General features: G+C 31.9%; 1 protein-coding gene and 1 long non-coding RNA gene across 2 annotated transcripts in view; both read right to left on the bottom strand.

Annotated features, from left to right (window-relative positions):
* LOC139511443 (protein C10-like) overlaps positions 1-20602 on the bottom strand; it is a 46497-nt gene that overhangs the window by 12970 nt on the left and 12925 nt on the right. The window lies entirely within an intron of this gene.
* Positions 1512-19667, bottom strand: LOC139511444 (uncharacterized). The gene is made up of 4 exons (XR_011662025.1): positions 19405-19667; positions 16547-16666; positions 5881-5991; positions 1512-1642 (listed from the first exon to the last, which is right to left on the bottom strand). It is a non-coding gene; the product is annotated as an uncharacterized lncRNA (long non-coding RNA).

Below are 20602 nucleotides of genomic sequence, written 5' to 3'. Positions count from 1 at the left end.
GACATGTATCTTGAAGACAATTTTGAAACTTCAAAAATTGTATCCTCTCATCCAAGACGTCTTGAAAAAAAATGTTGGTGTCTTGAAGACATTGAAACAAAAAAATACCAGTGGCCCATAAAATATATTCTAAACACATAAAAAACTATGGAATTTGCTTGTTTTGTTGTTGAATTTTTTTTATAAATTCCATGTTTATTCTGTACTGAAATGTTCTGTGCTGTGCACAACACTTTCTATTACAAAGAAAATAGTTTATTTTCAATAGAATGTACTGTGCCGCGCACAACACTATCTAACCAAAATACATTTTATGGAAAGTGTTATTCACCGCTCAAAAGATTGTAATACCAAATAAACCTGGAATTTGTTAGAAATTTTAAACACAAGAAATTATGCAAATTCCATAATTAAAAATAATTCCAAGTTCAAATAATAGCCTGTTATTTAACGTTTTTATATGCAAAATGGTTTTTGTAAGAAGACATCTAACTGACAGAAGATAATTTAAGGTAATTTCCGTGAATAATGGCAAAAACTTTTTTTTATGACATTGTAATTTTTTTAAAATAAAATTGATGATTTTTCACTTCTTCTGAGATCAACAATGCTTCCAGATTAATGTTTTTTTTAAGGTAAAACTAGAACTCAAAGTTCCTCTGATGTTCTGGGTCAAAACATGTCATGGAGGATTGAATTTTGTATACTTTGCTAAAGAGATAATTGGATGTTGCTCTACAAATAATCCATTCAAAGTTAACATCTCTAGAAAACATTGGTCCTAGATCATGATCATATCCTATTGAACCTCCATTAGTGACTTTGAGAATAGAAGTATGGTTACTCTTGGTCTTCTTTGTACCAGCAGTTAAACCATCGCCAAAGTGAGCCATCTGTTTGACTGTGCAGGATGTACAAGCAGGCAGACAGAATGGGATTTTTAATTCGATTACTTGTGTAGAGACAGTGACACCCTCTGCATGTTAAGAACCATTGCAACATAAGGAATTTCGTAGGTGGCCTTTTGCAAGGCAAAATGTCTCTCCCTTTTCACTAAACCCTCATTTTTAAATGGCACAATTGGTAAAGGTAAACCATTAAAGGTCAAAGTACAGCCTTCAACAGAGCCTAACCTCACACCAAACAGTCAGCAGGCAATAAAGGGCCTCAAAAATTTCCAGTCTAACCTCTTTCAGACAGGAAAACCAATGGTCTAAGATACATGTATATAAAAATTGAGAAACAATTATTAAACACATAATAAGCCCACTGAACATCAGGTTCTTGACATAGGGAAGGTGCAAACAAATGCACTGGGTTTAAACGTTTTATCTGGCACCAACCTTCACCCCAACCTGATACAGTGGTTCATGCATTTAAACTAGTATTGATCTTTATCGATATGAACACTTCCATGACTTTAGTTGTAATATCTGTTTTCAAAGCCATATACCTTCCAAAATAAATGTTTCTCTCCCCTCACAAATATTCACAGATGACAAATATTTCAGTTATGTTTTAGTCAACTTTAATTTTCAAATAAATAGAATTGTATAAGCAACAAAAATGAATTGAATTAATGTCAAATATTTGATTCCAAACTATGTATCTTCTTTCTTGCATGCTGAAGTTGTTTTCTTATCTGTAAATATAGATTGAAATAAAATATTAATTTACATGGCATTTATGAGTTTGTTTATTGATAATTTCAGCTTTAAAAACTAGAGGCTCTAAAGAGCCTGTGTCGCTCACCTTGGTCTATGTGAATATTAAACAAAGGAAGCAGATGGATTCATGACAAAGTTGTGTTTTGGTGATAGTGATGTGTTTGTAAATCTTACTTTACTAAACAGTCTTGCTGCTTACAATTATCTCTATCTATAATGAACTTGGCCCAGTAGTTTCAGTGGAAATGTTAATAAAAATTTACAAATTTTATAAAATTTTTATAAAAATTGACTATAAAGGACAATAACTCCTTAGGGGGTCAATTGACCATTTCGGTCATGTTGACTTATTTGTAAATCTTACTTTGCTGAACATGATTGCTGTGTACAGTTTATCTTTATCTATAATAATATTCAAGATAACAACCAAAAACAGCAAAATGTCCTTAAAATTACCGATTCAGGGGCAGCAACCCAACAAAGGGTTGTCAGATTCATCTGAAAATTACAGGGCAAATAGATCTTGATCTGATAAACATTTATACCCCATGTCAGATTTGCTCTTAATGCTTTGGTTTTTGAGTTATAAGTCAAAAACTGCATTTTACCCCTATGTTCTATTTTTAGCTGTGGTGGCCATCTTGATTTGATGGCCAGGTCACCGGACACATTTTTTAAACTAGATACCCTAAAGATGATTGTTGCCAAGTTTGGATTAATTTGGACCAGTAGTTTCAGAGAAGAAGACTTTTGTAAAAGATAACTAAGATTTACGAAAAATGGTTATAAATTGACTATAAAGGGCAATAACTCGTAAAGGGGTCAACTGACCATTTCGGTCATGTTGACTTATTTGTAAATCTTACTTCGCTGAACATTATTGCTGTTTACAGTTTATCTCTATCTATAAAAATATTCAAGATACATGTAATAACCAAAAACAGCAAAATTTCCTTAAAATTACCGATTCAGGGGCAGCAACCCAACAAAGGGTTGTCAGATTCATCTGAAAATTTCAGGGCAGATAGATCTTGACCTGATAAACAATTATACCCCATGTCAGATTTGCTCTAAATGCTTTGGTTTTTGAGTTATAAGCCAAAAACTACATTTTACCCCTATGTTCTATTTTTAGCCGTGGCGGCCATCTTGGTTGGTTGACCGGGTCATGCCACACATTTTTAAACTAGATACCCCAATAATGATTGTGGCCAAGTTTGGATTAATTTGGACCAGTAGTTTCAGAGGAGAAGATTTTTGTAAAAGCTAACGACGATGGACGACGACAATGGACAACGACGACGGACGCCAAGTGATGGGAAAAGCTCACTTGGCCCTTCGGGCCAGGTGAGCTAAAAATTCACAACAGTATCTACTTATAGGTGTATTATCTGTTCTTGATATGAATTCCAACATATAGTATTACACTGTAGTATCTTTGCATAACTGAACTAAAGCAAAATTGAAAATCAATAAAAGAACAGAATTGCACATATCTTATCTATTAAATACAAGGGCAATAACTCAATAAAATGAGTTCAAATGTCCCCCATGTTGCACATATCTTACCTATTAAACACAAAGGCAATAACTCAATGAATGGTGAATGTGTTCATGTGACACAAATATCATATAAAGTTATAAAGGGACATAACTGAAGAACATGTAAATGTGATGCTCCCCAAATTTGTACTTGATCAGAGTTTTGTGGTAAAAAGTATGGTGTATAAGTTTCATACCATTTTGCGAAGGCAAACTCAAGGTAGTGAACTAAAAGGAAAAACTCAGCAATTTTTCCATTTTATTTTAAAGGGAAAGATAAAAGATATATTACAAGAAGATGTGGTATGAGTGCAAATGAGACAACTCTCACTCCAAGTCACAATTTGAAAAAGAAAAAAACATTATTGGTCAAAGTATGGGTTTCAACATAGAGCCTTAGCTCCCACAGAACAGTAGGCTATAAAGGGCCCCAAAAATGACTAGTGTAAAACCATTCAAAAGGGTAAAACAACAGTCTAATTTATGTAAAAAAAATCAGAAAACATTTTTATTAAAAGTGACACCACCCAAATTCAATCTTGCTCTTTTTTTTTGCGGTAATAAGAATTGTGTATAAGTTTCATTACTTTTGGTTGAGGCTAACTTAAGTTAAAAAACAGAAAACTGAAAATTCAGCAGTTTTTCCATTTGTAAAGGGGCATAGCTCTAAAACGATTAAAATGACGCCACCAAAATTCAATCTTGACACACGTTTTGTGCTATTAAGCATTTTGTATATGTTTTTATAACATTTGGTCAAGTTATTCAAAACTAAAGTTAGAGATTGGAAACCAATTTTGATCATTGAATATTGTTTTTCCTGGTATTAATATTGATTTTGTTATCAGAAAATTAAAAGCAAACTAAATATTACTGTTATAATATACATATACAGATTCAAAGATCTATAATCTGTCTAAACCTGTATCTTGGCATTATACAGTCATGTTTTCCTCTGACTGTTTAAATGACTTCTTTACACTAAATCCATTGGATGTTGGATGTGTACTGATTGATAATTTAGTCCAAGATCGAGATTTTTTTATTAGATGATAGTGGCTTTAAACTAGCTGCCAGTAGCTGTGAGTACTCTCAGATCTGCACTTAGCTGTCTTTTTGTTGTTGGGATAAATAAACAAGTACCCAGCCATGTCTACTCTGTGTTGTATTTCTATTTGTATCATTTGATGAGTTAAGCCTTTTTCAACTGATTTTTATAGTTTATTCTTATGTTGTACTTTCACACCACTGTCCCAAGTTAGAGGGAGGGTTTGGATCTCACTTACATGTTGAACCCCACCCCCACACATTCTGTACAAATGTGCCTGTCAGGAGCCTGTTATTCAGTTGTTAATGTTTGTTGATGTGTTACATATTATTTTTTTTCGTTAATTTTTTGTACTTAAATTAGGTGGTTTGTTTTCTTGTTTGAAATGTTTTACATTTGTCATTTCACGGCCTTTTATAGCTGACTGTATGGTATGGGCTTTGCTCATTGTTGAAGGTTGTACGATTAACTATAGTCATGATCATGTCAGATGATAGTTGTTAATTTCTTTGTCATTTGGTCTCTTGTGGAGAGTTGTCTCATTGGCAATCATACCACATCTTCTTTTTTTATATTTGGGACATTCAAGGAAACAATTCTTTTAAAAATATTTGTTCTGCAATGATTTTCAAACTTGTCTAAAATATTGATGACATAAAACTTAACATAAATTTCATAACAAGAGTGCACACACTGAAATGTCTCTACTTCTTTACTAATCATTGATATTATGTTGATGGTCCTAAATATAACTGTCACAATGACATAAACTTAACATTTACCAATTGAGGTCAAGGTCAAATAAAACCTGTGTGACTAACATATAGTTCATACAATATTTCCATACACCAAATAATTATTAGATATAGGAGTATGTGGTGTGAGTGCCAATGAGACAACTCTCCATCCAAATAACAATTTATAAAAGTAAACCATTATAGGTCAATGTACAGCCATCAACACGGAGCCTTGGCTCACACCGAACAAAAAGCTATAAAAAAGTTGACCATATAGTTTTTAAAAAGACCAAAACTTAAAAATTTACCTTTGACCACTGAACCATAAAAATGAGGTCAAGGTCAGATGACACCTACCAGCTAGACATGTACACCTTATCATCATTCCATACACCAATTATAGTAGACCTATTGCATACAGTATAAGAAAAACAGACCAAAACACAAAAACTTAACTATTACAGCTGAACCATAAAAATTAGGTCAAGGTCACATGACACCTGCCAGTTGGACATGTACACTTTACAGTCCTTCCATACACTGAATATATATACAAGAAAATGAGGTCAAAGACATTGGACATGTGACTGATGGAAACTTCATAACATGAGGCATCTATATACAAAGTATGATGCATCCAAGTCTTCAACCCTCTAAAATATGAAGCTTTTGAGAGTTAGCTGCCGCTGCCAACACCAGGGCACTGTATCACTATCACTATGTCCAGCTTTCTGCGACAAAAGTTGCAGGCTCGACAAAAATCTGGTAAGAATTGTACACATTAGTGCACTTGTAACATGTGTAAGGCAGTTTTCCATATAATGATTGTTTCCAAGGGGCATGTATATCTATTTAGATATATATGTTAATTGTTAAGTCTTTATACCTTAAACACACAGGCTTGTTCCTCAGGCATGCCAGGAAACACTTTCTAGTAAATAAGATATGTCCAATTGCAATTGATTCATTCTCTGGATTTTATATACAAAATGTTCCCCTGAAAAAAAAAATATATGATTTCTCATTCATGTGATCATGCATACTAATATGTTGCATTACTTATTAATGTTTATTATAAATACATATACATGTACTTTGACCAAGAGGATACTATTCTGCAGAAAAGCTTCATTTCTTTCACAATAAATATATATTTTGTGTACATGTACAAAAACTATTTTATTAATCTCAGGGATACCAACTTCCAGTGCATACATGACATGTACTACATGTTTTTGCCAGCTGGAACTCATTCACTTTACTGAATTAGTTAGTTCAGAAGAAATTTTGCAATTGCTATACATATATATATATTGTAGTTTGCTGTACATGCAATCTAATTGAAATTAAATCTCTCACTCGCTATTTTTTTTATTCTTGGTCGCTGCCCACGCAGCGACAAAGAATAAAAAAAATAGCGAGTGAGAGATTTAATTTCAATTAGATTGTTGTACATGTCATATAGCAGTCAGAGCTCTGACATAAACAAGTCAGAATAAAATGACTTCCATAGGTCAGATATAATTTGATGTAAGTGTTGTCTCCCTTCTTGCACTCAACAGAATATGACTTGTACAGGTCAGTTTATGTCAGACTTTAATTTATCATAAAATGACTTCCACAGGTCAGCTTTTGCATAAAATATTGTGACTTAATATTTTCATATTCTAATAAGATTTATGTCCCTTTTTAATGCATTTTGACTTAGAGAGGTCATTTTTGTTCTGACTTGAAGCAGTCATTACTACCACTTTGTTATCAATCTCCATAAAATATAGTGATTACTAGTTTCGAATCAAAGAGTTTAAAAAGTGGGCTCATCATACCTTCTTCTTTCCAGAATCTTAACATAATATTTTTTTCTCATCAAATTCAATCATTTCAAAATACAAACAAAAACCAAAGCAGAAAAAATGGATCATACAATTTTCTGTCAATATCAAAAGATTTATAAAATACAATATTGGATACATTTACTAGTACCATGACAATACTTCAAATCTTCCAAGGAAAAAAAAAGGGATCTATTCTCATCCACAAGAGCAAAACATTTATTATTTTAATATTTCATTGAGGTAAATACTGTTGTGCAAACTGACTCAAACAAGCTGACTTCAAAAGTCAGTCAAAACTAAACTTATTTCAACCTTTAAGTCTAGTACTGTCATATTGATTTAAAAATGTATGGGAAAGCCAGATATAGGACAGAGAAAATATTAAAGGTCCCCTAAAGTCACAATGAGGACTATAAAAAAAAATATTTGGTATATTCAATATTTAAATGCAATTTCTTTTAAACAGGTCAAATCATGTTTTGACTTAAAGCAGTCAGCCCAAAACTAAATTTATTGAAATTTTTAGAGTGGGGCACTGACATATGATATTAAATGAAAGTATGGGAACCTCAGACATAAGAAATATATGTAAGATCCCCTAAAATAAATAACCATTTGACTTAATTGTTTCTAAACATTTATCAAATAAATTCACAAATGGCAGATTCAGAAGCAGGGCTTAAAGGAAGTACACCTAGCTTTGATTGGAAAATTTGTTCTGCAATCTGACTTGAACAGGTCAAATCATGTTCAGACAAATTGACTTAAACAGGTCAAATGGGCATGTTCGGACAAATTGACTTAAACAGGTCAAATCATGTTCTGACTTAAAAGAGTCTGTCAAAAACTAAATTGCTTGCAAAGTTCTGTAAAAGTCGTGCATTATCATGATTGTCATGATTGTGATGTGATTGTTAAAATTGAGAATGGAAATGGGGAATGTGTCAAAGAGACAACAACACGACCATAGAAAAAACAACAGCAGAAGGTCACTATCAGGTCTTCAATGTAGCGAGACATTCCCGCACACGGAGGCATCCTTCAGCTGGCCCCTAAACAAATATATACTAGTTCAGTGATAATGAACACCATACTAATTTCCGAACTGTACACAAGAAACTAAAATTAAAACAATACAAGACTAACAAAGGCCAGAGGCTCCTGACTTGGGACAGGCGCAAAAATGCGATGGGGTTAAACATGTTTATGAGATCTCAACCCTCCCCTATACCTCTAGCCTGTATGGATACAAGTAGGAAAAAAAATCACAAAAAATTAAGTCACAATTATAAGAACTATATATATAAAAGATAATTTGGTATATTTTTGATATCTTAATATTTCATTGAGGTAAATCCTGTTGTGCAAACTGACTTGAACAAGTCACATTATGTTCTGACTTCAAGGAGTCATTAAAAGACTATACTTTAATTAAGTATTGCAACTTTAAGTCTGGGATTGTGACATATGCATTTAAGAATGTATAAGAAACTCAGATAAAAGACACCCTATAATAAAGTCACAAAAATGTGGACTATAAAAAAGTATATTTGGTATACTATTATTTAATATTCAAATGTATTTTGTTAACAAATTTCTCCAAATTATTTTAAAATTTTATTATATTTCTGTATTTTCATGACTTTTTTTCTGTTAAGGTAGCACAATACAAAGATTTTTCATCCCCAATCAGACATCTTTAAACTGATGTAATTCCACTAATCTTTCTTCAAATTTTATAAATGAGGTACCAAAAGAAAGAAGAAGAATTATTCTTTCAAATTGTGATAATTTCATTATGACATAATTATTACATAATTAATTGTTATGTAATTAGTTGCCATGTTGTGATGTCCATACTTAAATGAATTTAGCTTCTTTGTTATTCATAGCATCCCAAAATATTTTATAGATTCTTGCACAACACAGTTTGACCTCCAAAACTGTGTCTCAGATTTTTCCTATTGTATTTCATTCTCTCATAAATCTTCAATGACGGTTTGCAACATCAATTCATAAGAGACCACTCAATTCAATTGGGTATAAAATTTGTTCTATTGATGTTTTTGGATATCTGAGGCACAGTTTTGGAGGTCAAGCTGTGTTGTACAAGAATCTATAAAATATTTTGGGATGCTATGAAGAACAAAGACGCTAAATTCATTCAAGTGCGGACATCACAATATAGCAACTAATTACATAATAATTAATTATGTAATAATTATGTTATAATGAAATTATCACAATTTGAAATATTAATCTTTCTTCTTTCGTTTGGTACCTCATTTATAAAATATAAAAAAGGATGAAATGAATTACATCAGTTTAAAGTTGTCTGATTGGGAGTGAAAAAATCTTTGTATTGTGCTACCTTAAATTAACATTTGGAACTTTCGGTTTTAAAAAACATTATTTTAAAAACCATTTGACTGAATTGTTTCTTAAAAAAAAATATGAATTAATTAACTCAACAGTAGCAGATTCAGATATGGAGGGGGCGTAAAGGAAGAAGACTTAGTTTTGATTGGACATTTTTTTTCTGTCAACTGACTTTAACAGGTAAAATTGTGTTCTGACTTCAAAGAGTCAGTCCCAACTAAACTATTTCAACTTTTAAGTCTTGTTTTTTCATATTGATTTTAAAATGTACGGAAAAGCCAGATAAAAGACAGAGGAAATAAGGTCCCCATACGGCGCAATAATGAGGACTATAAAAAAGTTTATTTTGCATATTCATTATTTAAATGTATTTTGTTTTAAACCGGTCAAATTATGTTCTGACTTTAAAGAGTCAGTCAAAAACTTCACTTTAGCTAATTATTACAACTTCTTAGTCTGGCATTGTCATATGCATTTAAGAATGTATGGGAAAATCAGATAAAAGACACCCACTAATAAAGTCACAATAATGAGGACTATAAAAAAATGTGTTTGGTATATTTTTTATTCAAATATATTTTGTTTACAAATTTCATCAAATCATCTTTAAATTTTATTATATTTTTGTATTTTCATGACCTTTCTTTTCTGTTAAGTAACACATGGAACTTTTGGTTGTAAAATATATTATTTTAAACCATTTGACTGAATTGTTTCTAATAAACCTATCAATTAATTCACTCAACAGTAGCAGATTCAGATAAGGGAAAAAGGGGGAGAGGGGGGCTTAGAAGAAGAATACCTAGTTTTGATTGGATTTAATTTTCTCTGTAAACTGACTTTAACAGGTCAAATCATGTTCTGACTTCAAAGAGTCAGTCAAAACTAAACTTATTTCAACTTTTAAGTCTAGGATTTTCATATTGATTTTAAAATGTATGGGAAACCAGATAAAAGACTGATGAAATAAGGTCCCCTTAAGTCACAATAATGAGGACTATACAAAAATGTATTTGGTATATTTTATATTCAAATGTATTTTGTTAACAATTTCATCAAATTAATATCTTAAAAATTTATTCTATTTCCGTATTTTCATGACTTTTTTTCTGTTAAGTTAACAAATAGAACTTTTGGTTGTAAAAAACATTATTCTGAAAACCATTTGACTGAATTGTTTCATAATTTTTTTTTAACTCAACAGTAGCAGATTCAAATAAGGGAAAAAAAGGGGGGGGGGGCTAAGATGAAGAAACCTAGTTTTTATTGGATTTTTTTTTCTGTAAACTGACTTTAACAGGTCAAATCATGTTCTGACTTCAAAGAGTCTGTCAAAACTAAACTTATTTCAACTTTTAAGTCCAGGATTTTCACATAGATTTAAAAATGGATCGAACATTTTTATTTGATATATTCAATATTCAAATGCATTTTGTTTTTTAGAGATTTTCATCAAATTATCTAAAAAAAAATATATTGTATTATTTCTGTACTTTCATGACTTTTCTTTTCTGTTAAGTTAACACATGGAACTTGTGGTTGCAAAAAAAATTTATATTCTAATAACCATTTGACTGAATTGTTTCTAAAAAAACTCAGTAATTAATTAACTCAACAGTAGCAGATTGATATTTAGTGGGGAGGGGGATTAGAGGAAGAACACCTAGCTTTGATAGGACATTTTTTTCATGTCAACTGACTTTTACAGGTCAAATCGTGTTCTTACTTCAAAAAGTCAGTCCCATTTAAACTTATTTCAACTTTTAAGTCTAGTTTTTTCACATTGATTTAAAAATGTACGGAAAAGCCAGATAAAAGACAGAGGAAATAAGGTCCCGATACAGCGCAATAATGAGGACTATAAAAAAGTTTATTTTGCATATTGATTATTCAATATTTAAATGTATTTTGTTTTAAACTGGTCAAATTATGTTCTGACTTCAAAGAGTCAGTCAAAAACTTCACTTTAACTTATTATTACAACTGTTAAGTCTGGCATTGTCATAAATATATGCATTTAAGAACGTATGGGAAAACTAGATAAAAGACACCCAATAATAAAGTCACAATAATGAGAACTAATATTTAATATTCAAATATATTTTGTTTACAAATTTCATCAAATCATCTTTAAATTTTATTATATTTCTGTATTTTCATGACCTTTCTTTTCTGTTAAGTTAACACATGGAACTTTTGGTTGTAAAATATGTTATTTTAAACCATTTGACTGAATTGTTTCTAATAAACTTATCAATTAATTAACTCAACAGTAGCAGATTCAGATAAAAGGGAAAAAAAGGGGGAGAGGGGGGCTTAGAAGAAGAAGACCTAGTTTTGATTGGATTTAATTTTCTCTGTAAACTGACTTTAACAGGTCAAATCATGTTCTGACTTCAAAGAGTCAGTCAAAACTAAACTTATTTCAACTTTTAAGTCTAGGATTTTCGTATTGATTTTAAAATGTATGGGAAACCAGATAAAAGACTGATGAAATAAGGTCCCCTTAAGTCACAATAATGAGGACTATACAAAAATGTATTTGGTATATTTTATATTCAAATGTATTTTGTTAACAATTTCATCAAATTAATATCTTAAAAATTTATTCTATTTCCGTATTTTCATGACTTTTTTTCTGTTAAGTTAACAAATAGAACTTTTGGTTGTAAAAAACATTATTCTAAAAACCATTTGACTGAATTGTTTCATAATTTTTTTTTAACTCAACAGTAGCAGATTCAAATAAGGGAAAAAAAGGGGGGGCTAAGATGAAGAAACCTAGTTTTTATTGGATTTTTTTTTTTCTGTAAACTGACTTTAACAGGTCAAATCATGTTCTGACTTCAAAGAGTCTGTCAAAACTAAACTTATTTCAACTTTTAAGTCCAGGATTTTCACATAGATTTAAAAATGGATCGAACATTTTTATTTGATATATTCAATATTCAAATGCATTTTGTTTTTTAGAGATTTTCATCAAATTATCTAAAAAAAAATATATTGTATTATTTCTGTATTTTCATGACTTTTCTTTTCTGTTAAGTTAACACATGGAACTTGTGGTTGCAAAAAAAATTTATATTCTAATAACCATTTGACTGAATTGTTTCTAAAAAACTCAGTAATTAATTAACTCAACAGTAGCAGATTGATATTTAGTGGGGAGGGGGATTAGAGGAAGAACACCTAGCTTTGATAGGACATTTTTTTCCTGTCAACTGACTTTTACAGGTCAAATCGTGTTCTGACTTCAAAAAGTCAGTCCCATTTAAACTTATTTCAACTTTTAAGTCTAGTTTTTTCATATTGATTTAAAAATGTACGGAAAAGCCAGATAAAAGACAGAGGAAATAAGGTCCCCATACAGCGCAATAATGAGGACTATAAAAAAGTTTATTTTGCATATTGATTATTCTATATTTAAATGTATTTTGTTTTAAACTGGTCAAATTATGTTCTGACTTCAAAGAGTCAGTCAAAAACTTCACTTTAACTTATTATTACAACTGTTAAGTCTGGCATTGTCATAAATATATGCATTTAAGAACGTATGGGAAAACTAGATAAAAGACACCCAATAATAGTCACAATAATGAGAACTAATATTTTATATTCAAATATATTTTGTTTACAAATTTCATCAAATCATCTTTAAATTTTATTATATTTCTGTATTTTCATGACCTTTCTTTTCTGTTAAGTTAACACATGGAACTTTTGGTTGTAAAATATGTTATTTTAAACCATTTGACTGAATTGTTTCTAATAAACTTATCAATTAATTAACTCAACAGTAGCAGATTCAGATAAAAGGGAAAAAAAGGGGGGGCTTAGAAGAAGAAGACCTAGTTTTGATTGGATTTAATTTTCTCTGTAAACTGACTTTAACAGGTCAAATCATGTTCTGACTTCAAAGAGTCAGTCAAAACTAAACTTATGTCAACTTTTAAGTCTAGGATTTTCATATTGATTTTAAAATGTATGACAAACCAGATAAAAGACTGATGAAATATGGTCCCCTCAAGTCACAATATTGAGGGCTATAAAAAAAATGTATTTGGTATATTTTATATTCAAATGTATTTTTTTAAACAAATTTCATCAAATTTATATCTTAAAAATTTATTTTATTTCTGTATTTTCATGACTTTTTTTTCTGTAAAGTTAACATATAGAACTTTTGGTTGTAAAAAACATTATTCTAAAAACCATTTGACTGAATTGTTTCTTAAAAAAAAATTAATTATCCCAACAGTAGCAGATTCAGATAAGGAGAAAAAGGGGGGGCTAAGATGAAGAAACCTAGTTTGATCGGATTTTTTTTCTGTAAACTGACTTAAACAGGTCAAATCATGTTCTGTTAAAAAAATGTTGAGGAGAAAATACTTAGAAAATCAGATTAAGTTTGGTGACTTTGTTGTCCTTCATTTTGAATTTTTCAGAGTGGGTCCATAGCCTAAATTGACCACAATATATATGTTTACCCTTGTGCAAAGTTTCATGCTTTTATCATCAAACCCACAATTCTTTAGAAAATATGCACGAATCAGCTGGACTATCAAGAAGTGGTACATGTATATATAAATACATAATATTTTCACTACAACTATCTATTGGGTGTTTTTTAAATAGATTTTTTAGCAACATTTATAACTTTGTAATTTATGTTCAATTGTACACTTGTTATTCTTAATATATATTTTTTTGGGAACAAAATCTTGTCAGGGTTTCTTATGGTACTAGCATGACAAGAGCATTCATATTCTTAAATACTCTAAACATTAAAAGCAAGTCATTATCTTCAGATCATTCTGAGTCTTTCTGGCCTTATTAAATCAAAGTCAGAACATTGAGACTTTCATAAGTCAGAACATTCAGACTTTTATAAGTCAGAACATACTGACTTCCAATATTTCAAATAAAAGGTTAATGCTTTATGTGGCTAAGCATCTGGGGTAAGAATTATAGATGTGTAACTTCATAGTAAAACATATATGCCATATAATTAGGGATTGACCCTGTATGTCATTCAAATCTTCTTGAAATGACGAACAGGAATATTATATGGTCTAGTGGTGGTGATCCAGACCATTTCAAAAAGGGGGATGGGGATGACCCCCATGGACTTTCCCTTTATTTCATTTGATTCGTTGTATTGTCCCATATAATAATATATAGGCTTATGGGGTGGGGCTCTCAACCGTTTACAAGTTTTCAAACATGAGGGGGTGGGGTGGCCCCAAGGGACTTTATCTTTATTTCATTTGATTTGTCTTGTTGTCCCTTACACTAATATATATGGTTCAGGGGTGGGGATCTTGACCATTTACATGTTTTCACACAGTAGGGGTGAAACACTCCCCCCCCCAAGGGACTTCCCCTATATTACATTGGGTTTGTTTTATTTTCCCATACAAGAATATATATAGTTTAGGGGTGGGGATCTCGACCGTTTACAAAATATAAGAAAATTCGCAAATGGCAGGGGAGGGGGTAAACCCAGAGACTAGCCCGGTATATTTCATTCAAATCAATTTGACATTATAAAAAGGAATATATATGGTTTACAGGTGGGGATCTCGACCATTTTCAAGATATAAGATCATTCTCAAATGACAAGGGGTGGGGCGACCCATAAAGACTAGCCTGGTATATTTCATTATACTTTACAGAGAGAACAAAATGAGTTTAGGGGGCAGGGATCTCGACTGTTCAACATTGTCAAATGACAGGAGTAGGGTGATCCCTGGAGACTTGCCCTACATTTCATTTGATTTGTTTTTAATATCATATTCCATGTTCATAATTGAAAAACCCGTTTTGTGAATCTCTTTATAATGTTCTCAAGTTAAAATCAATTTTAAAATTAAAATAAAAAAATATTTCGGTTCTTTAGTTAAACCCTCCCTTCCCTTTATTAAAATTATTCCGATTTCATTTCATTTTCATTAATATCAATATTCAAAAGATCGTTTTTCTCATTGGGAGAAACGAAAAAACAAATATATTTATAAGCCGCAAACTCGGAAAGGTTAAAAAGTCACTTCATGATTGAGTTTAAAAATAGAACAATCACGTGATGATGTTCAGCTCGAAGCAATAATTTTACTTTTAAAATTGCACCGACTGGTTATTAATGTTAATACTGTTTAAGACAACAGGAGTTGTCTCCCGAAAATAACAGTTCATTATCATAACAACATTTTCTGACCTGAACAAGTCAGAATTGTCAGACACCAGGTCATCTCAAAGGCCACGCGTCCGTATTTACAGGTCACGCGCCTTCATGAAACAGCAAAAAAATCACTTGCAAAGACCTTCTTCACACGCAAAAAATATTAAAATGGCCATGAAAATACGGAGGTAATATGTATTACCTTCTGAAAATGACCACATTGACCTAGATTTTCACTAAAAAAACGTAAATAATCACTATATTTTCAATAACTTCTCGTTCGAGAAACTCCCAAAACAACGACTTTAAAACACGTGATCTCTTGCAGAAAACCACGTGATCGTATGTGTCTTAGATCGGCGGCAAATTCAAAATATCTTCTGGTTTGACGGACTCGATGGAAAACTACGCAAAACAAAAATTGACCCGTACAGGTCAGAATTTCAAAACATTTTCTGACTTGAAGAAGTCATTTTATTCTGACTTGTTTATGTCAGAGCTCTGACTGTATAGTAGTAATGCATAAATAAGTACATTTTAATTGGTACTGAATTGTATTTCCAATATAAAATGATATAGTAAATCCAGCTAAAATGCACAAATATTATAAAGCATTCTATATAGAAAAACATACAATGTACGTCAGAAAAAATGTCCCAACATTGTTTGGTAATCATGGTATTTTCACCCAAACTAATAATGTTATAGATATCAAATTTTTTTTGGACCATAACTCTGGACATAATCATCAGACCAAAATACCATTCAAACTTGATCTATAACTTGTGTCATGATACAACTTTATAACTAACATTAAATCAATATCTTCAAGAAGGAAGAAAAAAGTGTGGAAAACTGATTTGCCTGACTGAGAATTGACTGAGAATTGACAGACAGACAGACAGACGGAGTGCAAACTTAATTCCACATCAACTTCATTGGTAGGGGACTAATTAGAAGCAAATTACAAAATCAAGATTCTTTATTAACAGCAAATTTATTATAGTTATTAACATAAAGAGTAAGCAATTTTTCTTCTTAACATTTATTTAAGGTACAAAAATGTAGCAGGATAAGCAGTAAACCTTCACCCCCAATCCCAACTTTGGGCATGTTGGGAACACTGATAATTTTTATTTATAAATACTAATAATACTTACATATCTGTTTCTAGCTGCAGCACATGTCTAACTTCTTATTACTTGTGTACTTCATTTTACTCCTTTAGCCTTTCCAGTCCTGGTGCAATTTGCCAATTTATGTTTCATTTCTTGTGAATCCTAGTAGAAATGAAATATTAAAATAATAGTTGTGTGTTCCCTTCTATAATTCCTTTAATTATTCCTATTAATAAGTAAAATCAATTATCATTTATCATTGTTTATAATGAATTTATCTGTCGCAAATATTTTCCAATCTTGTTCATCATGTTCATTGATTACAAATGTATGTTGATTTTTGTTCAGCAAGGAAACTGGTATTAGGTCTGTTCGCATCCTTCACGTTCGCACCTCACATGTTCGCCCCCGAAGTCTGTTCGCACCCTACATGTTCATGCCCAATTTTTATTCTCATTTCAGCTATATGTTTATACCAAATAATCATATTTTCTTAAATAAAATGTGAGGAATTATAATAAAGATTTTTTTAAATTAATCTGATGTCATAATTATTAAATGTTAATTATAAATGTAAATCTCACTTTTATTTAAAAACAATAAAAAAAACAAATGTTTATCATGTTTAAAGCAATAAATTTAAAATACCATGACACAATTTTTTTTATCAGAATCTCACTTTATTTGGAAACTATGAAAAAAGGTATGTTTATAGCAATACATTTACCACGTTTACCAAAACTCAATAACAAATAAAAACACAAAACCAAAAAAAAAAGGGGCGACAACATGTAGGGTGCGAATGCGAAAGAGGGCGAACATGAGTGGGCACAAAGGTGATTGGGCATGAACAGACCCGGATTCTAGGAAACTTAATTGTATTTTTGAATTTTAAACAACTATTTTTAAGAAAAATTCTTTATTAAAGTATATATTACATACTTCCAATAACATATCAGCATCAAATGATATCCTGTTTAACCACAAGATGTCAACTTGCATGTATTTAAAACTTACATGTATTTAAAGTATATATATTCAAGATGCAGATCCAGGATTTTCCAAAAAGAGGGTCCTGAGGCCCACGAAACTAGGCAATGTTTGGACATGTTAGAGTAGAACATGTAAAATATTCTATGCATTAACAGTAACCTAATATGTTGCAGCACTGTAAAAAAAAAGGGGGGGCTAAAATTGCTGGGTTTAAGTTTTTAATTTTCTAAAAATAAAAATACACATTTAATTTTATTTATATATATGTTGTGTACAAGTTGTAATGTTGTACAAATTACAATTTGTACAGAATTTTTGTACAAGTTATCAGTGTTTTATGACCTGCTGAACAAAAATGGATGATGCAAGCACAGTCTTTTGCTCCGCATATTTCTGTCAATTTTTCACAACTTCGTGATACACTCTAATACTGAGCATTGACACAAAAACATTATAAGACCTCACAAAGATTTTGTATAGATATGAATATGGTATAAGGAAAAAAATAAAATTAGAATTTAAACCATTCAGGTATCCTCATTTCCAGTTTGAAGGCAAGGAGAATAGCACTAAATGTTAGGTTGACGTATATTTTTTTGAATTTAAAACATTACACTGGTACATTGTATTTAAGTTAAACCTGTATCACCTGTTGCAAGAAGGTAGGTGTCAAAAATCTTATAACTTGTACAAAAACCCTGTACAAATTATAATTTGTACAAACTTACATCTTGTACACAACATATATATATATCTATTCCATGCATGTATGGCATGTAATACATGTAATATGCCTTAAGAGTTTTCCAGATTAATAGGTGACCTTTAGAAGTTAATGTCTGTGTCATTTTGGACTCTTGCGGACAGTTGTCTCATTGCAATCAATCAATCTTCTTTTTTATAGTTTGAACAATGTATTACTGATAGTAAATTTTGAGATGAAAACATCAATTTTTTTTAAAGGGTCTTACAGGATCGAGGAACCTATAAATCATGGTTAATAGCACAAATAAATCAATTTGAAGCCTGCAGAAGCAACCAAACTTGAACACAGGTCCTCAAACACCTTAACGCTATTTGTCCGCCATTACTGGATATCACACAGATTCCCATAATATTTTAACGTCATAAAACATAATATCTGACGCCACAATCGAAAAGTGATTGTTGTATGCGTCAATAGTTCAAGCCGCCAGGTCAGCAGGGATAAGCGATAAGGTGTATTGTTGAAGGCCTGACAGTCAGAGGCGGATTTAGGGGGGGCCCGGGGCCCCCTTTTTTGGAGAAAATTTGGTTGCTTATATAGGGAATCACTGAAGCGTGACTGGAGCAGGCCCCCTCTTAGGTCAGTCAGTGGGCCCCCACTTATGAAATTTCCTGGATCCGCCACTGACAGTGACCTATACTTTCTTATTTAGCGCCATTTGGTCTCATACCATGCCCTGAGACTACTATATAGTCTCAGTCATGCCATATCACTTTTTATATCTTTCTGAAACACAAAATGCATTTAACTTTTTAATATCTAAATTATGGATGCAAGGCCATAAAACCTTTCAAACTGCACAGATAAGTCTGTACACAGAAGTGTTTTTGAGGTGTAAAACAGTGTGAATACAGCCACTTTTGTCTGTTGGTGATGATCATGAACCTTACGTAACCCATTTAACATTGTTTAATGAGTTGTCAGAACTATTTGCAATCGCATTTTCCACTCTTTATGGGGCGAGTTGGTGTGCAAGAGAGGGGCGATGTGTTAGAAGGTTGGACGAGTAGTAATCTCAGACTAGACGAGTTGGTGAAAAAGTGGGGCGACTTCCAATGGGGCGAGCTGTTATACATGGATTCTATCTGCATGACATTATTGAAAGGTGGTAATAAAATATCTCTATCTGTAAAGAAATTACCTTTTCTTCGTTCTTCTCCACGATGCTATCATATATATCCTTATCTAACTCTGGAAAATGGTCAAGATGCGTTTTCACTGCCACTGGTAACATTTTCCTTCACAAGTGTTGCTGTAACTTTCACTTCCGGTATGACGTAGTTTGACAAAAAATCGTGCAGACGAAAATATTAAGGTGAGGCCAAACAAACAAAAAATATTAATCTGATAAGTATGCAAAGGTGTGATCTGCTTTGGGAACATAGTTATTTTTATTAAGTGGCATTTTTTATTTAGCAGTTTTTTTTCTAGTTTGCACAAATATCAGAAATTAAAGACAGATTGACAGAAACATGATCAAACATGGTCATTGAGTGTCAGAATATTTATTTCCAACTGAAGGTGGCCAGACCAGGACCAGCGTATTTATTTTCTGCTACTCTAAAAAGTGACATAAAATCTGCAACCCTCTCCCCCCAAATGGTCGTACCCTTGTAAAATCCCAGCTTGTATAGTACAGATCCACGGACGGATTGAGGTTGGGGCAGGGGCCCCCTTTTCAGAAAACAAATTGGTTAGAGAATCACTGAAGCAAGACTGGAGCAGGCCCCTTTTGGGCAGTCAGTGCCCCCCCCCCCTTTATGAACATTTCTGGATCTGCCACTGATATCAAACTTTGGTAGGATAAAGTTTTGAAAATAGGGGATTACCTGAGTGGAAAAAAGGGGCGTGATGTTAATTTTGTTGAGGTAATAATGTTTTATTCTGGTTGCTATTGCTGCCAATGCTGGTCTTAATTGAATAGTTTGATAAATGATTTGATTTAGTTTTTATTTCTGCAATTGTTTAAACAATCATTGTAATCATTGCATTTAAATTTAGGAAGGGGGTTCGCAGTGATGGATCCAGAAATTTTCACAAGTGGGGGCCCACTGGCTGCCTTAGAGGGGGCCCGATTTAGTCGGGCTTCAGTGACAGTGATTCCCTATATAAGCAACCAAATTTTTTTCTCAAAAGGGGGGGCCTGGGGGCCCCCCTAAATCCGCCTCTGGTTCGCGGGTCTAAAGAAAAAGAAAATAAAAAAATGGGGTCACCGTTCATTTGCGCTCACAATCTGCCTTCGAAAGAAGCATGGTGTTTTTTTTTCTGTTGAAATAATAAAAGAAATAAAGGCATGAAAGGTAATATCAAAATAAAAAAAGAAATTTATTACAGATATC

This window comes from Mytilus edulis, chromosome 2 (assembly GCF_963676685.1).
Source record: "Mytilus edulis chromosome 2, xbMytEdul2.2, whole genome shotgun sequence".
In the NCBI taxonomy this organism is placed as follows: Eukaryota; Metazoa; Mollusca; class Bivalvia; order Mytilida; family Mytilidae; genus Mytilus; species Mytilus edulis.
Note: the sequence above shows the minus strand (reverse complement) of the source record. Positions and strands in the feature narration are given on the sequence as shown.